This window comes from Triticum dicoccoides, chromosome 3A (genome assembly GCF_002162155.2).
Source record: "Triticum dicoccoides isolate Atlit2015 ecotype Zavitan chromosome 3A, WEW_v2.0, whole genome shotgun sequence".
In the NCBI taxonomy this organism is placed as follows: domain Eukaryota; kingdom Viridiplantae; phylum Streptophyta; class Magnoliopsida; order Poales; family Poaceae; genus Triticum; species Triticum dicoccoides.
This window is the reverse complement of record NC_041384.1, coordinates 651,053,777-651,064,288: the sequence shown is the minus strand read 5'-3', so window position 1 is coordinate 651,064,288 and position 10,512 is coordinate 651,053,777.

The window sequence follows — 10,512 nt, the reverse complement described above, 5'->3', positions numbered from 1 at the left end:
AACATGTATTAAAAGATATTAATCTTGTATTTGAAAAATATTTATCAAGCATTTAAAAAAATTTAAAATGTGTATATAAAATGTTGAACATGTACTAAAAAAATGTTAATCTTGTATTTGCAAAATGGTAATAAAGCATTTGAATAATATTAAATATTTATTTAAAAATGTGACCATTTATTAAAAAGGAAAATGTGCTTGACTTATACGAACAGTGTAGAATTAAAACGAAAAGAAACAAATAAAATTTTAAAATAATGAAAACTGGTAAAGAAACAAAAGAAACCAAGAAAAAAGGAAATGAAAAAAGAAACCGAAGAAACAAGTGCAAAAAAAATGGAACAGTGAAAACCTATAAAGAAACAAAGAAAGACAAAAAAAATGGAAAATCAAGAAAGAAACAAAAGGCTGTAGAAAAAGAAGAAAATTGTTTGAAAACTATGAAAAACACAAAATAGGAACCAAAGAAAAATGAACGAAAAACAAAAACAAAGTATAATGATGAAAAAAACCCGAGAAGAAATAAGAAAACCAAACAAAAAAAAAGAACAAAGAACAAAAAAAATCCGAACGAACACATCAAGGAAGGGCCGATGAACAAACGTAATGGGTAACTAACTATTGGGCCGGCCCATACACGCGCGTTGTGGAGGAAAGATTCAAGAAGAGATAGCATTCACGCTCAAGTAGGTTTCAAGTCCTAGACTTGACACTGGTGCTCGCATTTTTCTGAATTTATTTCAGACTTTTTGGCGATGCACGTTTAGTGGGAGAAGGCGTTCCCATCAACTATGAAGGTGTCTATGGCGACTTTGTTAATCTCAAGATGATGTGCCGGCTTAGTCTCTTGAATGTGTTCATAAAGGTAATGTGTACGTGCATGCGTTCATGGGGTGAGTGTATATGCGTATGCAAAAGTGTTTGCGTCTGTGTTATATTAAAAAACCATATTTTGTTTCAAAAAAAATCATTTCCCAATATTCCTTAATATGCTTGTTTAAAACCAGGTGCACCAGCACCAAATGGCTGGGTGTACTGAATACTTTCCCCTACTTGTTGTCCCGACTACACAAACAAGGAGGAGTTCCTCCCATTTCGTGCCGTGGATACCGGTAGGCCTTGATAATGAGTAAATTCACCAGTTAAGAACGATAACACGATAAGCAACTTGATAAAAATATTTAAGTTTATTATGAAGCGCAAATAAACAGATCATGACATCACATAGTGCCTAAATCAATGATTTCTTCTTTGTGTGTGTGGGAAAAATCAAGTATCTGTTGAGAAGCCTCTTTTCTAAAAAAGAGGTGCACGACATAATAACCATGGAAGACAACTATAAGTGAGAGGGCTGCACGGTACGTGAACACAGTGTGAACTATCTATTTCGTACCCCTCGCAGTCACAGCGTGCACCACCCACTTTAAGCCCACGTGAAGGAGGACATCCGATTAGCCCACGTGAAGGAGGACATCCGATTAGCCCACGTGAAGGCATGTGGCTCATGTACGAATGAACTGGACTCGGCCACAGCCCAGACCCACCTAGACCCAAGTTGTAGTAGCTAAGAATTGAGCCTTTTCAGGTCAAGATCAGCAGCAGCTGCTGCTCCTGCTCGTATCGTCTCACTCCGCGGGTGGTCTCGGCCTGCCTGGACACGGACAATCGTTCTTCCCTTTTTGCTCACCAGCGATTTGTCATAGGAAGTTTTTGAAACATTCGCACTGCCTTCTAATTTGTTAACTGTGAGTTGTTAATCACTTGATGGAGGAGAGTGGTTTATACTTATTCAACGTCAAACAATTGTACAATATTAACAGGGCCGTCTCCAAGAATTCGGGGGCACGGGACGAAATACAATAGAAATATATTCTAGAGGCAATAATAAAGTTGTTATTACTATATTTTCTTATTCATGATAAAGGTTTATTATTCATGCTAGAATTGTATTAATGGGAAACTTAGATACATGTGTGAATACATAAACAAATACGTGTCCCTAGTGAGCCTCTACTAGACTAGCTCGTTAATCAAAGATGGTTAAGGTTTCCTAACCATAGACATGTGTTGTCATTTGATGACGGGATCACATCATTAGGAGAATGATGTGATGGAGAAGACCCATCCGTTAGCTTCGCATATGATCGTTCAGTTTATTGCTATTGATTTCTTAATGTCAAATGCATATTCCTTCGACTATGAGATCATGCAACTCTCGGATACCGGAGAAATACCTTGTGTGCTATCAAACGTCACAACGTAACTGGGTGATCATAAAGATGCTCTATAGGTATCTCCGAAGGTGTCTGTTGAGTTGGCATGGATCGAGATTAGGATTTGTCACTCCGAGTATCGGAGAGATATCTCTGGGCCCTCTTGGTAATACATATCACAAGAAGCTTGCAAGCAAAGTGACTAAGGAGTTAGTTACTAGATGATGTATTACAGAACGAGTGAATAGACTTGCCGGTAACGAGATTGAACTAGGTATGAAGATACCGACGATCAAATCTCGGGAAGTAACATACCGACAGACAAAGGGAATTACGTATGTTGTCATAAGGTTTGACCTATAAAGATCTTTGTAGAATATGTAGGAACCAATATGGGCATCCAGGTTCCGCTATTGGTTATTAACTGGAGAGGTGTCTCGGTCATGTCTATATAGTTCTCGAACTCGTAGGGTCCGCACGCTCAACGTTCGTTAACGATATAGTATTATATGTGTTATGTGATTTGGTGACCGAATGTTGTTCGGAGTCCCGGATAAGATCACGAACATGACGAGGAGGTCCGAAATGGTTCGTAGGTAAAGATTGATATATAGGACGATGATATTTGGACACCGAAAGAGTTTCGGGAGGTACCGAGTAGTCATCAGATCACCAGAAAGGGTTCCGGGAAGCCCCGGGAGGCTATATGGGCTTAATGGGGCAAAGGGGGAACACGCCAGCCCACAAGGGGCTGGTGCGCCCCTCTCCCTGGCCGCCGGTCCTAGGAGAAGGAAAGGGGGAGGGTTGGCCCCTCCCGCCTTTCCCTCCTCACGAGAGAAAGGAAGGGGGGTGGGGGCAGGCGCCACCGCCCCATGCCTTCCTCCCGCGCACAAACAAGGAAAGGGGAGGGGGGTCAAGGGCAAGAGCACAAGGGAGATTCGGCCACCCTTGGGGCGCCTCCTGGCCGCCTCCCCTCTCCCCCACCTATATATATGTGGGAGGGGGCGCCACACAAAGCCACGACAATCTCTTAGCCGTGTGCGGCCCCTTTCCACAATTTTCTCCCTCGGTCATATTTTCGGAGTGCTTAGGCGAAGCCCTGCGGAGATAGCATCACCACCACCGTCACCACGTTGTCGTGCTTCCGGAACTCATCTACTCCTTCGTACGTCTTTCTGGATCAAGAAGGCGAGGACGTCACCGAGCTGAATGTGTGCTGAACGCGGAGGTGTCGTACGTTCGGTACTTGATCGGTTGGATCGCGAAGAAGTTCGACTACATCAACCGCATTAATAAACGCTTCCGCTTATGTTCTAAGAGGGTACGTAGACACATTCTCTCCTCTCATAGCTATGCATCTCCATGGATAGATCTTGCATGCGTGTATTTTTTTTGTTTTCCATGCAATGTTCCCCAACAGTGGCATCTGAGCCAGGTCTATGCGTAGATGATATGCACGAGTAGAACACAAAGGAGTTGTGGGCGGCGATAGTCATACTGCTTACCACCAATGTCTTATTTTGATTCAGCGGCATTGTGGGATGAAGCGGCCTGGACCAACCTTACATGTGCACGCACATGAGACAGGTTCCACCGATTGACATGCAACTTGTTTTGCATAAAGGTGGCTGGCGTGTGTCTGTTTTTCCTACTTTAGTTGAATCAAATTTGACTACGACCGATCCTTGAAGAAGGTTAAAACAACAAACTTGATAATCACCGTTGTGGTTTTTGCGTAGTTAAGAACGATTCTTGCTAGAAGCCCGTAGCAGCCACGTAAAACTTGCAACAACAAAGTAGATGACGTCTAACTTGTTTTTGCAGGGCATGTTGTGATGTGATATGGTCAAGACGTGATGTGATATACTTTATTGTATGAGATGACCATGTTTTGTAATATCGACAACCGGCAGGAGCCTTAGGGTTGTCTCTTAATTATTGTATGAAATGCAAGCGCCATGTAATTGCTTTACTTTATCGCTATGCGTTAGCAATAGTTGTAGAAGCAATAGTTGGCGAGACAACCCCGACGCAATGATGGAGATCAAGGCGTCGAACCGGTGACGATGGAGATCATGACGATGCTTTGGAGATGGAGATCAAAAGCACAAGATGATGATGGCCATTTCATGTCACATATTTTTTGATTGCATGTGATGTTTATCCTTTATGCATCTTATTTTGCTTAGAACAACAGTAGCATTATAAGATGATCCCTTCACTAAATTTCAAGATAAAGGTGTTCTCCCTGAGTATGCACCGTTGCCAAAGTTCGTTGTTTCGAAGCACCTCGTGATGATCGGGTGTGATAAACTCTATGTTCACATACAATGGGTGTAAGACAGTTTTGCACATGCAGAATACTTGGGTTAAACTTGACGAGCCTAGCATGTATAGACATGGTCTCCGAACACTGGAGACTGAAAGGTCGAACGTGAGTCATATAGTAGATATGATAACATAGAGATGTTTACCATTGATGACTACCCCATCTCACGTGATGATCGGACATGGGTTAGTTGATTTGGATCATCTATCACTTAGATAACTTGAGGGATGTTTATTTAAGTGGGATTTCATCAAGTAATTTGATTAATTGAACTTAATTTATCATGAACTTAGTCTTAATAGTTTTGCATATCTATGTTGTAGATCAATGGCCCGTGCTACCGTTCCCCTGAATTTTAATGCGTTCCTAGAGAAAGCTAAGTTGAAAGATGATGGTAGCAACTACATGGACTGGGTCCATAACTTGAGGATTATCCTCATTGCTGCACAGAAGAATTATGTCCTTGATGCACCGCTCAGACCTGATGCAGATGTTATGAACGTCTGGCAGACTCGATCTGATGACTACTCTATAGTTCAGTGTGCCCTGCTTTACAGCTTAGAACCGGGACTTCAAAGATGTTTTGCACGTTATAGAGCATATGAGATGTTCCAAGAGCTGAAGTTGATATTTCAAGCTAATGCCCGGGTTGAGAGATATGAAGTCTCCAACAAGTTCTATAGCTGCAAGATGGAGGAGAATAGTTTTGTCAGTGAACACATATTCAAAATGTCTGGGTATCATAACCACCTGACTCAGCTGGGAATTGATCTTCCAGTTGAGAGTGTTATTGACAGAGTTCTTCAGTCACTACCAGCAAGCTACAAAGGCTTCGTGGTGAACTATAATATGCAAGGGATGGCGAAAATGATTCCCGAGCTCTTCGCAATGCTTAAGGCCGCGGAGGTAGAAATCAAGAAAGCGCCTCAAGTGTTGATGGTTAACAAGACCACTAGTTTCAAGAAAAAGGGTAAGGGAAAGAAAGGGAACTTCAAGAAGAATGGCAAGGAAGTTGCCGCTCCCGTGAAGAAGCCCAAAGCTGGACTCAGGCCTGAAACTGAGTGCTTCTACTACAAAGGAAATGGTCACTGGAAGCAGAACTTCCCCCAATACTTGACGGATAAGAAGGATGGCAAAGTGAACAAAGGTATATTTGATGTACATGTTATTGATGTGTACCTTACTAATGCTCGTAGTAGCTCCTGGGTATTTGATACTAGTTCAGTTGCTCATATTTGTAACTCGAAACAAGAGCTACAGAATAAACGAAGATTGTCTAAGGATGAGGTGACGACGCGCGTAGGGAATGGTTCCAAGGTCGATGTTATCGCCGTCGGCACGCTACCTCTACATCTACCTTCGGGATTAGTTTTAGAGCTCAATAATTGTTATTTGGTGCCAGCGTTGCACCCTTGATGAATGGTTTATTCTTGTTGAATCTTGATCGTAGTGATACACATATTCATAATATTGATGCCAAAATATGCAAAGTTGATAATGATAGTGCAACATACTTGTGGAACTGTCGTTTAGGTCATATTGGTGTAAAGCACATGAAGAAACTCCATGCGGATGGACTTTTGGAATCACTTGATTACGAATCATTTGATACTTGCGAACCATGCCTCATGGGCAAGATGACTAAAACTCCATTCTCCGGAACAATGGAGCGAGCTAATGACTTATTGGAAATAATACATATCGGTGTATGCGGTCCGATGAGTGTTGAGGCACGCGTCGGGCATCATTATTTTTTGACCTTCACAGATGATTTGAGTAGGCATGGATATATCTACTTGATGAAACACAAGTTTGAAACATTTGAAAAGTTCAAAGAATTTCAGAGTGAAGTGGAGAATCATCGTAACAAGAAAATAAAGTTTCTATGATCAGATCGCGGAGGCGAATATTTGAGTTACGAGTTTTGCCTTCATTTAAAACAATGTGGAATTGTTTCACAACTCACGCCACCTGGAACACCACATCATAATAGTGTGTCCGAAATGTTGTAATCGTACTTTATTAGATATGGTGTGTGATACATCTCCATCGTATCTACTTTTCTAAACTCTTTTGCCCTTGTTTTGGACTCTAATTTGCATGATTTGAATTGAACTAACCCGGACTGACGCCGTTTTCAGCAGAATTGCCATGGTATTATTTTTGTGCAGAAATAAAAGTTCTTGGAATGACGTGAAACTTCATGGAGATTAATTTTGAAATAAATAAAAAATATTGGTGAAAGAATCAACCAAAGGGGACCCACACCCTATCCACAAGGGCGGAGGACGTGCCCTCTGGTCTTGTGGGTCCCGCGAGGCTGCATCGACCTCAACTCCAACTCCATATATTCACGTTCGGGGAGAAAAAAAATCAGAGAGAAGGATTCATCGCGTTTTACGATACGGAGCCGCCGTCACCCTCTGTTCTTCATTGGGAGGCCAGATTCGAAGTCCGTTCGGGGCTCTGGAAAGGGGAAATCGTCGCCATCATCATCACCAACCTTCCTCCATCACCAATTTCATGATGCTCACCGCCGTGCGTGAGTAATTCCATCGTAGGCTTGCTGGACGGTGATGGGTTGGATGAGATTTACCATGTAATCCAGTTAGTTTTGTTAGGGTTTGATCCCTAGTATCCACTATGTTCTAAGATTGATCCCTAGTATCCACTATGTTCAAAGATTTCAGATCTGAACCTATTATGTTTTCATGAATATATTTGTGTTCTTGATCCTATCTTGCAAGTTATAGTCACCTACTACGTGTTATGATCTGGCAACCCCAGAGTGACAATAGTCGGGACACTTCCCGGTGATGACCGTAGTTTGAGGAGTTTTTGTATTCACTAAGTGCTAATGCTTTGGTCCGATACTCTATTAAAAGAAGGCCTTAATATCCCTTAGTGTCCAATAGGACCCTGCTGCCACGGGAGGGTAGGACAAAATATGTCATGCAAGTTCTTTTCCATAAGCACGTATGACTATATTCAGAATACATGCCTACATTACATTGATGAACTGGAGCTAGTTTTGTGTCACCCTATGTTATAACTGTTGCATGATGAATTGCATCCGACGTAATTATCCATCATTGATCCATTGCCTACGATCTCATTTCATATTGATCTTTGCTAAGTTACTTCTCCGTTGCCACTGTTACGATTGCTACGAAACTGCTACTATTACTTTTGCCACCGTCACCGTTAGTTCCATACTACTTTGCTACTAAATACTTTGCTGCAAATATTAAGTCTTTCAGGTGTGGTTGAATTGAAAACTCAGCTGCTAATAATTGTGAATATTCTTTGGCTCCCCTTGTGTCAAATCAATAAATTTGGGTTGTGTCGGATTCGGGGTTCCGCAGACCCTTGAGAGGTTCGAACACTAGGGTGCGTGCGAAGAACTCTCCCCTCCCAGTCTGCCTGCTCGATGATTCCACGGCCTAGCTCGACAAACCCAAGGGACAAGAGACACATCGGTTTATCCTAGTTCGGGCCACCTTGCGGTGTAATACCCTACTCCATCTTTGTGGTGGATTGCCTCGAGGGGCTAAGGATGAACTAGCACAGTGGTTGAACAACCTCAGGAGGTGAGGTGTTCTTGAGCTTGATGAGCTGGTGGTGAGAGGATGATCTAAATGATCCGTCCCCTTCTATGGTGGTAGCTAAGTCCTATTTATGGTGGCCTTGGTCCTCTTCCCAAATGCAAGGCGGGAAGGGATCCCACAACGGCCAAATTGGAAGGGGGACAACTAGTACAAGCTATCCTGACAAAAGTAGTCTTCGCCTGCAAAAGGCTTTGGTGTGACACTGTAGTGGGCTCCGCGGTGACCTCTGTCCTGCCATCCTGGCGGTCTTGGTCTTGTTGCACCGATATGGAAACCTTTTGCTTGATTCCTCGGGACTCCACGCATGCGCTTGCCCCCTTAGCACCAAAGAGGAAACTGGTGCAATGCGCCCACTGGCGCCCGCATGGCCTTGGTCGTCATGGCTCACATCATGTGAACCTCGCAAGGTGCACCTTGCCTTGATATCTCTGCTCCTCGGAAGCTATCCTAGTGAGGCCACCCCACAGGGAGGTCTTGGTGTCGTCCGCCTCGCGAGGCTTGGCCCCTTACGAGGGTCTTGGTTTGTCGTTGCTGAAGTTGGGCCGTACCAGGCCATCGATGGAGTCACGCCGAGGGCCGCAGGTAGGCAAGTCTGGGTACCCCGTTCCCAGGACGCTGACAGTAGCCCTCGGGCCCAAGGCGTGCCCGTGCTTGGCTTTGAGGCAAAGCCAAAGGGTAAGTGCAGAGCGCCGCAGGCCCCAACCACCTGCGGCCTTGGTTGATGCATGGCGAGCGATGGGACGTGGGCGCCCCCACTTCCCCACGCAGCCTTGATATTCGCCGGGCTTGGCGGTCGTTGCCACCGGCTCAGCTCCATCTTCATTGCTCGCCGTGCGCTTCCTTGGCTCGTCCACCTTCTCAACTCTCCTTTGTCGACATGGCGTCGAGGTTGGCAAAGAAGAAGAAAGTGCAGAGCCGTGCTCCGGCCGAATTTTCGCCGGCCTTCGAGCCCGCCCTTGAGCGGTCGATGGTGGTCAACTAGGAGATGTTGGACAAGATCCATCCGACGCTCGCCGGCAATTCCAATGAGTGGAACGCGATGGTTGCTTGGCCTCCTTCTCGCGCCATGGTCAACATGGCGGCCACTGAGATCCCCATTCATCTCCACGCCCTCTTGGCAGGCTTGATTCCCCCCTTTTCCGATTTCTTCAACGTCGTAATCTCGCATTACAAAGTCCACGCGCTGCACCTGGATCCCCAATCCATCCTTCTCCTCACCATCTTCGCCTTCGTCTGCGAGGCCATGGTGGGCATTTCTCCCTCCGTGGCCTTGTTTCGCCATTTCTTCTTGCTTCACCTGACCGACGCCCGTTAGTGCTTGGGGTGCGTGACCTTTTAGGCTGTGGCGGCGACGACCGGCTCAGGGATCGACTTCGAGCTCTAGCCGGTCATAAATGGATTCCAAAAGCGGTGGGTGTTCGTGGATGCCGGCGTGCTCAACTCCCTGCTCTTGCTCCCCCGGGCGCTAGCTGTACCCAGCTCCGGGTGGGGGCACGTGAAGCTTGTCGACCCTCTGCTTGCCCACGTTTGGCGTCAGCTGGCCAGGTTGAAGGAGCTTGGGGTGACGGCGCCCATGGCGGTGAAGGAGTTCGTCAGTGCCTCATTGCTCTGCTCTAGCTCCATTCTCGATGGATGTGGACCTTCACCGACAGCAGAACCCTGTTGGGGATATGACTATTGGGTATGACCCGCCCAGGAGGGGCCGGGTTATCCCAATGGCGGTTCATCAAAACAAAGCCCATGAAGATGTTGAAGATGGCGGTTCATGAAGAATACTTACTAAAGGCCCAAGGCCTAAAAGGCGGCTTAAGGCCCAAAGGTGTAAACCGCCATATATGTATGACTTGTATTGTAAGGCAAGTATAATTAGTCACCGGGCCGGACACGTTGTTGAAGGAAATATGCCCTAGAGGCAATAATAAAGTTGTTATTTATATTTCCTTATATCATGATAAATGTTTATTATTCATGCTAGAATTGTATTAACCGGAAACTTAGTACATGTGTGAATACATAGACAAACTGAGTGTCACTAGTATGCCTCTACTTGACTAGCTCGTTAATCAAAGATGGTTAAGTTTCCTAGCCATGGACAAAGAGTTGTCATTTGATTAACGGGATCACATCATTCGAGAATGATGTGATTAACTTGACCCATCCTTTAGCTTAGCACGATGATCGTTTAGTTTGTTGCTATTGCTTTCTTCATAACTTATACATGTTCCTATGACTATGAGATTGTGCAACTCCCTAATACCGGAGTAACACTTAGTGTGCTATAAAATGTCACAACGTAACTGGGTGACTATAAAGATGCTCTACAGGTGTCTCCGATGGTGTTTGTTGAGTTGGCATATATCGA